The 12,686-nt window shown below is 39.6% G+C and overlaps 1 protein-coding gene across 1 annotated transcript in view; it reads right to left on the bottom strand.

The window, feature by feature from the left end:
- Positions 1-12,686, bottom strand: part of PCDH15 (protocadherin related 15) — a 1,464,924-nt gene that overhangs the window by 616,995 nt on the left and 835,243 nt on the right. The gene's annotated exons all lie outside the window — the stretch shown is intronic.

Here is a 12,686-nt window from a genome sequence, read left to right as displayed (position 1 = left end):
ACCCAAAGAACATGAAGGAATGATTAAAAGGGATACATTGTAATTAAAGTTTCACAACAGAAACAAATATGATTGGAATTTAGTTGCAACAAAAGGATCTAATTAAAGAGAGTGAACAGAATTTTAATAATGTTCTAAAGAGAATAAAAACAAAAAAACAGACAAGCAATGTTCAGGAAGTTACATTTTGCCATCTTACCCTCATATTGCCAGTCTGGAGTCAAAAGTTTAGAGACATCAATGGAAGCAGAGCAGAATAATGAAAGAAAATAAGTAAGATTTTGTTGTAGTTGTTTAAAGATAGATTTTAAGACATACAAAGCAGTACGCTGAGAGCTACTAAATACAAATGTGTAGTCTATTACATTAACAGATAAGGGCATGTATACAAAAATTGAGGTGTGTATTAGAAGCAGCTGAGCTATATAGACTAAACAGGAAAAAAATCTTGTTTACTCCTTTAAACCATACATTGGAGAAATGCTGTTAGTTTATGATACTAAGCACTTTTCACCTTCAAAGAGCCTCACGATACCGCTGAAATGGGCAGGCGAATTGGTAAATCTTACTGTTCCCATTTCATAGATTTTTAAAGATATTTAGGTAGAACTCTGCTAAACATTGCAATGTCTAAATGACTTAAATGGCTAAGGGCTTGGCTATATGGAGAGTCAGTGTGCAGCAAGCGGTGTGTAAATCTACACTGCTCTACCCTGCCATGCACTAAGTGGTCATGTGGACACTGCAGCCATGCACTAAAAGTTCTGTAGTGTGCAGCAGACTGGTGCACTGTAGGTTCACACTCCAGTTTGCTGCACACTAAAGCTCCATATAGACATGCCTTTAATGCCATTTCAAAAGTAATTTAGTCTCCTAGGAACCTAAGACTCATTGAAAGTCAATGAGACTTAGGTGCCTAAATATGTAAGTTACTTTTGAAAATGGAATTTACCTGTCTAAGTCAATAAGGCCTTGCAACACTGAGCAAAGCAATACCTTTATATATCTGAGAGAGACAAACTTTCGAGCTCCACACAGGTCTTCTTCAGGAAAGCTCAAAATCATCTCTCTTTCACCAACAGAAGTTGGTCAAATAAAAAAACCTCGCCCACCTTGTTTCTCATATATCCTGGGACCAACATGACTACCACAACACATTTAAAAATCTGGGCCTAAGCAACTTGCCCCAGGCCACAGAGAGGACTTTTTAAGGCTGCATCTACATATAGGAAAATTAGAACCTGTATTCCTCCACTGGTGGTGATAGCAGAGGTGGAGTCCAGAGGGCACACAGAACTCAGGTGTTTCTAACCATCATGTGGTCTAATCCTAGTCAGAGTCAGTGACAGAAAACACAATGATATAAATGCCTTTTTCCAATTTACAGTAGGGATTTTACTTTTGCTACCCCCAATGCAACTTCCCGGTGACTCATTCCAGGTTCTCATAGACTCAGACTTTAAGGCCAGTAGGGATTACTACAATCATCTAGTCTGACCTCCTGCACATCGCAGCCCACGGAACTTCACCCACCCACTCCTGAAATAGACCCCTAACCTCTGGCTAAGTTACTGAAGTCCTCAAGTCATTGTTTAAAGATGTCAAGTTACAGAGAATTAATCATTTACTCTAGTTTAAATCTGCCAGTGACCCATGACCCATATTGCCAAGGAAGGCTAAAAACTGCCCCGGGTCTCTGCCAATCTGACCCAGGGGAAATTTCTTTCTGACCCCAAATATGGCAATCAGTTAGACCCTGAGAATGTGGGCAAGACCCACCAGGCAGATACTACAGAAAATTTTTTCCCAGGTAACTCAGAGCCCACCCCATCCAGTGTCCCATCTCCACCCACTGGGGATTTTTGCTACTAGCAGTTGCTGATGGGCCATGTGACATTGTAGGCAGTCTCATCCTTCCAGCCCCTCCATAAATTTATCAACCTCAGTCTTGAAGGCAGATAGGTGTTTTGCCCCCTCTGTTCCCCTTGGAAGGCTGGTCCAAAACTCCACTCCTCTGATGGTTAGAAACCTTTGCCTAATTTCAAGCCTAAACTTATTGATGGCCAATTTATATCCATTTGTTCTTGTGTCCACATTGGCACTTAATTTAAATAACTCCTCTCCCTGCCCAGTATTTATCCCTCTGATGTATTTATAGAGAGCAGTCATATCTCCCCTCAGCCTTCTTTTGGTTAGGCTAAACAAACCAAGTCCTCTCATAAGGTAGGTTTTCCATTCAGCGGATCATCCTAGTAGCACTTCTCTGCACCTGTTCCAGTTCAAATTCATCTTTCTTAAACATTGGAGATCAGAACTGCACACAGTATTCCAGCTGAGGTCTCACCAGTGCCTTGTATACTGGTGTTAACATTTCCCGTTCTCTACTGGAAATACCTTGCCTGATGCATCCTAGGACCTGATGCATCCTAGCCCTTTTCACAACCACATGACATTGATGGCTCACAGTCATCCTGTGATCCGTCAATACACTCAGGTCTTTCTCCTCCTCTGTGGCTTCCAACTGAAAAGAACCCATCTTATAGCAAAACTTCTTGTTGTTAGTTTCTAAATGTATTACCTTGCACTTTGCACTATTAAATTACATCCCATTTTTATTACTTTAGTTTACAAGGTCATCCGGATCTTCTTGTTATGATATTCCAGTTCTCCTCCATATTGGCTATACCTCCCAACTTTGTGTCATCTATAAATTTTGTTAGCATACTTTCAATTTTTGTACCAAGGTCAGTAATAAAAATGTTAAATAAGATTCGTCCCAAGTTCCCTGAGGAGCTCCACTAGTAACCTCCCTCCAGCTGGACAGTTTACCTTTCAGTATGACCTGTTGTAGTCTCCCCTTTAACCAGTTCCTTAGCCACCTTTCAATTCTCATATTAATCCCGATCTTCTCCAATTTAACTCATAGTTTCCCATGTGGAACTGTATCAAATGCCTTACTGAAATCCTGGTAGATTAGATCTACTGCATTTCCTTTGCTAAAAAATCAGTTATCTTCTCAAAGAAGACCAGGTTGGTTTGGCACAATTTACCCTTTGTAAAAGCATGTTGTATTTTACCCCAATTACCATGCACCTCTGTCCTTAACTACTGTCTCTTTCAAAATTCGAGACCATGCATATAATTGAAGTCAAACAGGCTTATAGTTTCTTGGATCACTTTTTTTCTTTCTTTAAAAATAGGAACTATATTAGCAATTCTCCAGTCAATAGGGTATAACCCCCGAGTTACTGATTCATCAAAAATCCTTGCTATTGGGCTTGGAATTTCATCTGCCAATTCCTTTAATATTCTTGGATGGAGATTAGCCAGCTCCCCTGATTTTGTTCCATTAAGATGTTTGAGTTTGACATCCACCTTGGATGTGGTCATTTCTACCTCCATATCCTCTTGTTGCCATTAGCCATCCAGCTACTACACCCAAGCTCTTTATTAGCCTCATTAAAAACTGAGGCAAAGTTTTTGTTTCGTTGTTGGACCATACCTAGATAATCTTTAGTCTCTACCCCATCCTCAGTTCTTAGCGGTCCCAATTCTCTCCTTGTTTTCTTTTTATTTATATGGCTATAGAACCTTTTACTATTTGTTTTCATTCCCTTTGCAAGGTCCAACTCTGCTTGGATTTTGACAGTTTTAACTTTATCCTTACACTTTCTGATCTCCATGAGGTACCTTTCCTTGCTGATATCTCCCATTCCTTGTAGGCTTTCTGCTTTTTCTTAATCACCTGTTTGAGATGCTTGTTCACTCAGTTTGGTCTGCAACCCTTCCCAATAATTTTTTTTCCCTTCCTGGGAATGCAGGGTTCAGAGAGCTTCTGCCACTTTTACTTAAAGTAATTCCAAGCCTCCTTGATTAGATCCTTGATTTCTTCAGTCCAGTCCACTTCCCTAAGTAATTCCCTTAATTTTTTTAAAGTTTAGCTCTTTTGAAAGGAAGGACCCTTGCTGCAGATCTATTTTGTTTATCCTTCCATTTAGTTTAAACTGAATTAGCTCATGATCACTAGAACCAAGGTTGTTCTCTACAACCAGTTCTTCTATGAGGTCCTCACCAAAACCAATCTAAAATGGAAACCTGTTGGTTCAGCAACTATTTAGTAAAGAAATCTGTCAGCTATCACATCCAGGAAAATCTGGGCCCCGCTATTATTAAAGTCTCCCATAATCATGCAATTCCCAGTAATGTTTAATTAAAAATATTAAAGAGGTCTCTATCCATATCCAGATTGGATCTGGTGGTTTGTAGCACACCCCAAGCACTATATCAGGGGAACCTCTAGTAGCTTTCTTTCCCAAAGTGATTTCAGCCCAAACAGACTCTCTTATCCATTCCATCACTTCTAATTTCTTTACAGTCTACCTCATCATTAATATACAATGCTACCCTCCCACCTACTTGCCTCATGTAGACAAAGTCTCTGAGGTAGGTTTAAAATGCAGGAGGTATTTATCTAATTCTGTGATCAGGTCAAAGCAGTAGAGAACAAATTTCTTTAGCACGAAACTTTTGTTTACCAACATCTTTGTAGTTCTACAGATGACTTTATTAGCAAAGCCAAATTTTTAAGACCAAAGAACGAGGGAGAGGGATCAGCAGTGTAGGGAAGCAGAACGTACTACGTTTGTTAATGTTAAATTTAAACTGGGTTGTAAATAATGACAAAATGAACAATGATAACTGAATCAATACTGATAACTAATTGCTAACTATAACACTTTTGGTAATTAAATTCTAAATTATTTCAAGCCAATCTAACAAACCCTTGCTTTGGAAATAAAAACATAAGGCCCTCTCCCCACCTGCATCTCAGTGACAATGCTTGTACTTTTTTCATACAAGTCTGCACACATTTTACAACTGTGTGTTTTGCAGTTCAGGGCTTTCATTCTGTTTTCCTTAGGGAATCTAAATGGATGTTTATTGAACAGTTTCTTGAATTTTATGCTATTGATTTTTACATTCTTCAGTTTGATTGGCAGACATGGACTGAATAATATCAGTACAAGATATATTGTATGTTCCAAAATGTTCTTTTATGAATTAGATTTTACATGTCAGTGAGCACTGAGACACTAACTCACATATTAAAAAGAGTCTAAGAGGGAAAAATAGACCCATATGAAAAGCACAGCTGTCATCCCATTACATTTTTCTCCACTAGGAGCACATCTGTGGGGAAACAATTAGTGATTGCATGTTCACTAGAGATGTAAAATCCTCTTGTTCTGATTCTCTCTTCTCACAGCATGGTTGTTATAAAAATACCATTAATGTAACTGATGTAACTCTAATCATTGCTAGAAGTTGACTGTAATTCTTGTCAAGAGGTTTACAGCTAGCCTAAATGAACATAAATAAAAACAAAAACTCCACACCTGTTTGGTACAATGATGGTCTCCCCAAGGTACTTTCACTACTGGTTTCTGTCTTCTCATTGCTGAGTGGCAACCAACTCATTGAATGATGACCCAGTGGTTCAGCAGTCATTTATCATATAATAGGTTAGTATGATAAGCAACTAATCAACTAATGAATTTAAAGTGAGGCCATTTATACTTCCAGGAATTACACATGCTTTATTAAACACACACATTTTCTTAAAATTAAACCGATTTCCTATTTTTTTCCTTTTCATTAACTATTCTTTCATGATCATGTCTTTCTCCATGTCTTTCTTATCTTCAATGCACTCAAATAGTTTTTTGGGGTTTTTTTCTCTCCATGTCTTCTTTAGTAGTTTGTATGAGTAAGGAATGCAAACAATCTTACATAATTGAGGTGCAGTTTCTATTTAAAGGCAGCCAAGGATTTTGTAAATTATAGTGAAAAAAAGTATTAAGAGTGGGGTTATAATGACTATTACATTGAAAGTTAGAAGTAAACAGTGTTATATCAAGGATATGCTTAGTCAGAGATTTGTAGAAAAAGTTATTACAAATAGGAAAATTTACTGAAATGTATTGTGCAATAAAAATGAATCAAAGTTAGATTAGGGTTGTAGCCAGAATCCAATTTTAAGAATGGGGAGAAGGAGGGTGAATAGGATGCTCAATGAAAGTCTAGACTATGGATTATCCTTGTGTTACACAGAAAACATGTTTGCTGAGGAGGTTCATACTTTTACTGGACAGGTAAGGACTTCCTTAATATATTTAATTTCACCCATGACAGTCCCAGTTAAAACTCAGATTGCATCCTGAGACTTCTCTATGTCTCTCCCCCATTCAAAAAAAAAAGAGTAATGATGTGGCTTTGTTTAGCATCAGCACATAATGCACAAATTACTGTACAGTTCCAGCATTCTTCCAATTGCCAATCAAGCAACTAGAAGGACACAATGTTTTTTGTCTAAAACCTTTAATAAAAATGGATGTGTTGTAATATATCTGCCCTTTTATTTTTTATTACAAAAGAAAGAGATTCAATTAGAAAGCGCTTCAATAGTGACAGATTTTCTAGACAATGAAAACGATGGTAACACTGCTCTACAGCCAAAATGCTTCTGAAATAAATGTAGTCAAACTTTACTAATTCTGGGTCACCGAGAACGAAAATGATGCTTAAAATTGTTGATTGGCTCTAGTTTTCAAGATATGCTATTGGGTCAGTATATATGACCCTTGACTTGGGAATGGCGGAGGATAAGTGAGTTATAAAGGGAAGGGATCTCAATTTAAACCAGAAATGACTAAAATACATCTTTGACTGGATCTATGAATAAATCTATGACTGGGTTTGGACAGTACTTACTTTTTAGGCAAAACAATGAATGATGCAATCTGAAGCTGGTATTGCATCATACATGATATGAATTATTCCTAGAAGTCATGGATAATGCAATCATAACGAAGCTTACATCACTCTGCTGAACAAATTGCCCTATATCAGCTCTAGAAATCATCCAGTGTCGTGCTCTCTTATTTGTCAATGTTTGATTTTGCAAAGGGAGACATTTCTGTTTAGCCAAAGTAAGCAGAGATGCCTCGTACTTGTGTGAACAGTGCAGATAACTTCTGCTATGTTTGTGGTGAAGTGACTTTTGCATCACAAAAGCGCAGTATAACCACTATGGTTAAGAAAGCCTATCACCTTTATTTTGGCTGCAAAATTGGAGATCAGGACAAGAGGTGGGCCCCACACATATGCTGCAACACTTGTGCAACAAATCTTCGCCAGTGGTTGAACAGGAAAAGGAAATCTATGCCTTTTGCAGTGCCAATGATTTGGAGAGAGCCAACAGATCATACCAGCAATTGTTACTTCTGCATGGTGCCTCCAGTTGGGAAAGGTGTGTCAAAGAAGAAAAAGTGGACTGTGCATTATCCAAACATTCCATCAGCTATATGCCCAGTACCCCACGGAGAAGGACTGCTGGTTCCTGATGCACCAGAATCATTCTCACTTGAGTCAGATGAGGAAGAGGATGAAACTTCTGGTCCTGAACCATCAATGTCACAGGACCCACATTTTCTCCCATCCTCCTCCTCGGAACCACACCTCAGTTCAAGGTGAACTGAATGACCTTGTCAGGGATTTGGAACTACCCAAGAGTAAGGCAGAGCTGTTGGGCTCCAGACTACAGCAGTGGAATCTCCTGGCAGGTGATGTTAGGGTTTCCATGTTCCGTGACCGTGAAAAGGATCTTGTCCCATTCTTCTTCATGGAAGGTGATCTTGTAGCTTGCAACAACATTGATGGTATGATGGCAGCCCTCAACGTTGTTCATGATCCAGATGAGTGGAGACCGTTCATTGATTCATCGAAGACGAGTCTTAAAGCTGTTTTACTACATAATGGCAATGTTTTGCCATCAATTCCAGTTGGTCATGACGTCCATATGAAGGAAACCTATGACAACATGGAACAACTTTTGAGGTGCATAAACTATGACCAACATCAGTGGCAGCTTTGTGGCGATTTGAAGGTTGTTGCTCTCTTGCTTGGTCTGCAGACTGGATACACAAAGTACTGCTGTTTTCTCTGTGAATGGGATAGTCGTGCAAGAGATTCCCACTACATCAAGAAAGATTGGCCACTCCGACAGTCATTGGAGCCTGGGAGGAAAAGTGTTCAGCGTCCACCACTTGTTGAATCAAGGAAGATTTTGTTACCATCCTTACACATCAAGCTGGGTCTGATGAAGAACTTTGTCAAGGCTATTGACAAAACACAAGCAGCTTTCAAGTACCTCCGTGGAAAAATTCCAAGGTTAAATGAAGCTAAGATAAAGGAAGGTGTCTTTGTTGGTCCTCAGATTCGTGAACTTCTTCGAGATCATGCATTTGACCATGTACTGCATGGCAAGGAAAGGATGGCATGGAAAGCCTTCCAGTTAGTGGCAATACATTTTCTCGGAAACAACAAGGCAGACAACTACAGGTTGTTGGTGGAAAACCTCCAAAAAGCCTTGTTTGCAACATGTCACTAAAGATACATTTTTTGCACTCTCATCTAGATTTTTTTCCACCAAACTGCGGAGCAGTGAGCGACGAGCACAGCGAGCGATTTCACCAGGATATTGCAACAATGGAGAAACGCTATCAGGGCAAATGGAGCCCATCAATGCTTGCAGACTATTGCTGGACAGTGACAAGAGATGCTCCATTTAATGAATACAAGAGACAAGCCAAGAAGCGCCGAGTAGACACTGAATAGGACTAAACTATGTACAGAATAGTTTTTTGCCTTTTGTTTCATAATAAAATTTTATTTATATAACCCTTTTGCTGATTTTTAAAGTGTTACATAAACAGGACAGGTGACATATTATCATGTAAAGCAACCATAAACACATGAAAAGACCTAGGTTTACAATTTATGATTAAAACTCTACTATCTACACAATATACATAGACATAAAATGTAAAAACTTTCTTAGAAACAGTAGCCAATCAGTTGTTTTAATTGTCATATTTGAATTCAGCACATCAAAATACATAATAAATAGCACATTTTATATCTGAAGCAGACGACTTCTCAAAAATTGGAGACCAGTGTAATCATACCTAGCTACAGTGCTAATGTTGAATTGTATTAAGTATCTTTTTAAAGGATATTTCACTGGAGGTGCAAAATATGCATCTTAAATATGGTTGTCAAGTTCTATCTTCTTTGATGACCTTTCCGATGTTGCCACTGCAATTCAGTATTTGGCTTCAACATTCGAGAAAAGAAACCTGTGTAACAGTGTCTGTGCTTAATAAAATTGTTCCTCTTTAAATGTTGCTTTAACAGAGTCTTCTTTGTTGCTGAAAATTACTGGCAGAAAGCTGTAAGATTTGCCTGTCCAACACAGATGTTTTAATAAAAACCGGAAGAATTGCTAAAATGGGACAATTTCTTTTCATCGTGTACTTTCTTTAAAAAGAGAGAGACCTTCGTCTCTTTAAATAGCAGAAAGCACAAACACTACATTAGCTCATTTCATATAGGGAGTCTATTCAAGTTTTTTTGTTGATTTTAGACATATTCACTTTGATGAAAGCTCACAAAGGAATGAGATTCTGAAGTGTGATCATATTGGATGTCTACTCTCTAACAAAAAACAAGTTGACCTTGAAATTCCCAGGCATAATGGAGCAGTTATGAAAGTCAAGTAATGTAAACCTAATGAGAACACATTAAGGGAAGGCAGAAATTTAACTACATAAATGAAAGAACTTAGCAAATATGTATTTTCTCTTCATTAATACGATTTACTGTTTATAGTACTAGGCTACAATAGTATTTATGATCAGATTTTACAATAAAAGCTATGCCATATTTTTACAGATGTTTAGTGTTGCTGTTAATCGATTATATAATTTGATTAGGTCTTTTGAACAGTACTATCCAATAATACCCACAGAAGGGATTAATAACCACAGCTTTGTACCATCACCTCAGCTTCACCCATTTTTGAGATCTACAAGGCTTTTCTCTCATCTTTTTTTTTTTAAACCCAAGACTACTCAATGCCCAAATGCTACATACATCACCCAGAAAGCATAGACAATAGCATTCTCAAATTAACTTAATCAGTAACTTGAATTATTAAAGTAAGTCTTAATGTATAAAAGCTTTTTATGTCTAGAATTGCCTCTAATGTATATATAATTCTGCAGTAACATTAGCCTAAGAACACTAAAGATTTAGGCCCCTCTTTACACAATGTAGGATCTGTCAAATCATTATGTTTTATAGGCCTGGTCCACACTAACCCCCCACTTCGGACTAAGGTACGCAAATTCAGCTACTTTAATAACGTAGCTGAATTCGAAGTACCTTAGTCCGAACTTACCGCGGGTCCAGACGCGGCAGGGAGGCTCCCCCGTCGATGCCGCGTACTCCTCTCGCCGAGCTGGAGTACTGGCGTCGACGGCGAGCACTTCCGGGATCGATTTATCGCGTCTAGACCAGACGCGATAAATCGATCCCAAAACATCGACTGCCTGCCGCCGGACCCGGAGGTAAGTGTAGACGTACCCATGGTATCAGAGGGGTAGCCGTGTTAGTCTGAATCTGTAAAAAGCAACAGAGGGTCCTGTGGCACCTTTAAGACTAACAGAAGTATTGGGAGCATAAGCTTTCGTGGGTAAGAACCTCACTTCTTCAGATGCAATATACATAGACATAAAATGTAAAAACTTAAATATCTTAGAAACAGTAGCCAATCAGTTGTTTTAATTGTTATATTTGAATTCAGCACATCAAAATACATAATAAATAGCACATTTTATCTCTTCACTTCTTCACTTGCATCTGAAGAAGTGAGGTTCTTACCCACGAAAGCTTATGCTCCCAATACTTCTGTTAGTTTTAAAGGTGCCACAGGACCCTCTGTTGCTTATTATGTTTTATGTCATCTTCTATGGGCACCACTCATCCACGTCAAGCATAAATTCCAAAAGTTGAGAAGCAGGGGTTTTTAGCTTTGTTCTTGGTGAACAATGTACACCGGACCCTCACTAGAACGCGGGATTTGGGATCCATGTGCAGTATTGCGTTAACACAGGGACCGCGTTAAAATGAATTGCAATTAAAGTAATTAAATTTGGGATCCATGGCCGCAACCGCGTTATATGCGAATTTGCGCTATTTAGATGCACATTCTAGCGAGGGTCCGGTGTAATTTTAACAACAAAAGACTTGCCAGTTTATTCAATCATTGTCCTTTTCAAATAAACACTTACTTGAGCTTTTCCCCATAATTTAAATGTATTAAAAATCAAGGCTTTTCTCAAGGCTCCACATATGCACACAATATATAAAGATTACTTAATGCTACAGTAACTTTTGTTCTTCGAGATGTGTTGCCCGAGTGCGAGATTGGATTCTTTAACAACAGTGTCCACTGGGACTGTGCTTGTGCCCCGAATATCCTCATCCCCAACTGTCCCTCAGTTCCTTCAGTAAAACATATTCTGAAACTCTATAGTAGTGAGGCAGAGAGACAGGATGTGGAAAAACATGTGGCTAACATCTCAAAGAGGTACAGTACCCATTCTCTCTTCTTGGAGGGACTGTCCATATGTATTCCACTTCTGGTGACTCAAAAGCAGTGATCTCATAGTCAGGAGATGGGTGCTTAGAGTCTATCAAAACAAAAATTGCAAGACAGCTCTGACAGAGTGAACATCTGATCTGGAGCCCTCTACCAAGGAGCAGTGCTGGGTTAAAGTGTAGATTGAACTTCAGCTGGCTGCCCTACATACCTCAGAAATTTAAATGCCTCTTATGAAAGCTATAGAAGCTTCCTGGGCCCTGTTGGATTGGACCCTAATCTCTAGAAGTGGATTAGGCATATGGCAAGTTCTAATACAGTCAGATATGCATTTGGATAGTTTTTTGGTGAATATAGGTTAACCCTTCACCTTGTCAGCAGAGTCTGGGATAGATTCTGAAGGGTATTGCCCTGTCCAGATAGTAGGAAAGGCCTTGATGTGGAGGGTGTGAAGTTTAGCTTCTCTCTATTAGAATGAGGCTTGGAAAGAAAACTGGTAGAAGAATCACTTGTTTCAGATGAAATTAAGAAACAACTTCAGGTAACAATTTTGTATGAGGTTTTAGTGTCATTTTGTGCTTATGGAATACTGTGTAATGTGGCATAGCCATAAGAGCTTGGATCTTCCTTTTCATCAAGCTGAAATTATGGCAATTAAAAAGGCAGGCTTCACAGAGAGGTGGTATAGAGAGCAGGTGGCTAGGGATTCAAAGGGCCCCACTAAGTCTTTGAACATGCCACTCTAGCCCCAGCAGGGTGCAATGTCTTGAACTGGAGGAAAAGCATAAATGAGATCAATGGGAGCTGTGGGGGTGAGGCCTACAGATGGGGGCAGCGTGCAGAGCTGCCTGGCCATGTCTCCACCTGGGAGCCGGAGTGGGGACATGACGCTGCTTCCGGGAGCTGCCTGAGGTAAGCATTGCCCGGAGCCTGTACCCTTTACAACTTCCCCCATCCCAACCCCCTGCCCCAGTACTGAGCCACCTCTCGCCCCCCAACTCCCTCCCAGAGGCCACAGCCCACACCCCCTCCCACATCCCAACCCCTAGCCCAGAGCTTCCTCCCACACTCCAAACCCCTGATTTCTGGTCCCATCCTGGAGCTTGTACCCCCCAGCTGGAGCACTCATCCCTCACACACCCCAACCCCTTGCCCCAGCCCGGAGCCCCCTCTGACACTCCAA

Source organism: Malaclemys terrapin, chromosome 7 (assembly GCF_027887155.1).
Source record: "Malaclemys terrapin pileata isolate rMalTer1 chromosome 7, rMalTer1.hap1, whole genome shotgun sequence".
Lineage (NCBI taxonomy): Eukaryota > Metazoa > Chordata > Testudines > Emydidae > Malaclemys > Malaclemys terrapin.
This window is presented reverse-complemented; position numbering and strand designations above follow the sequence as displayed.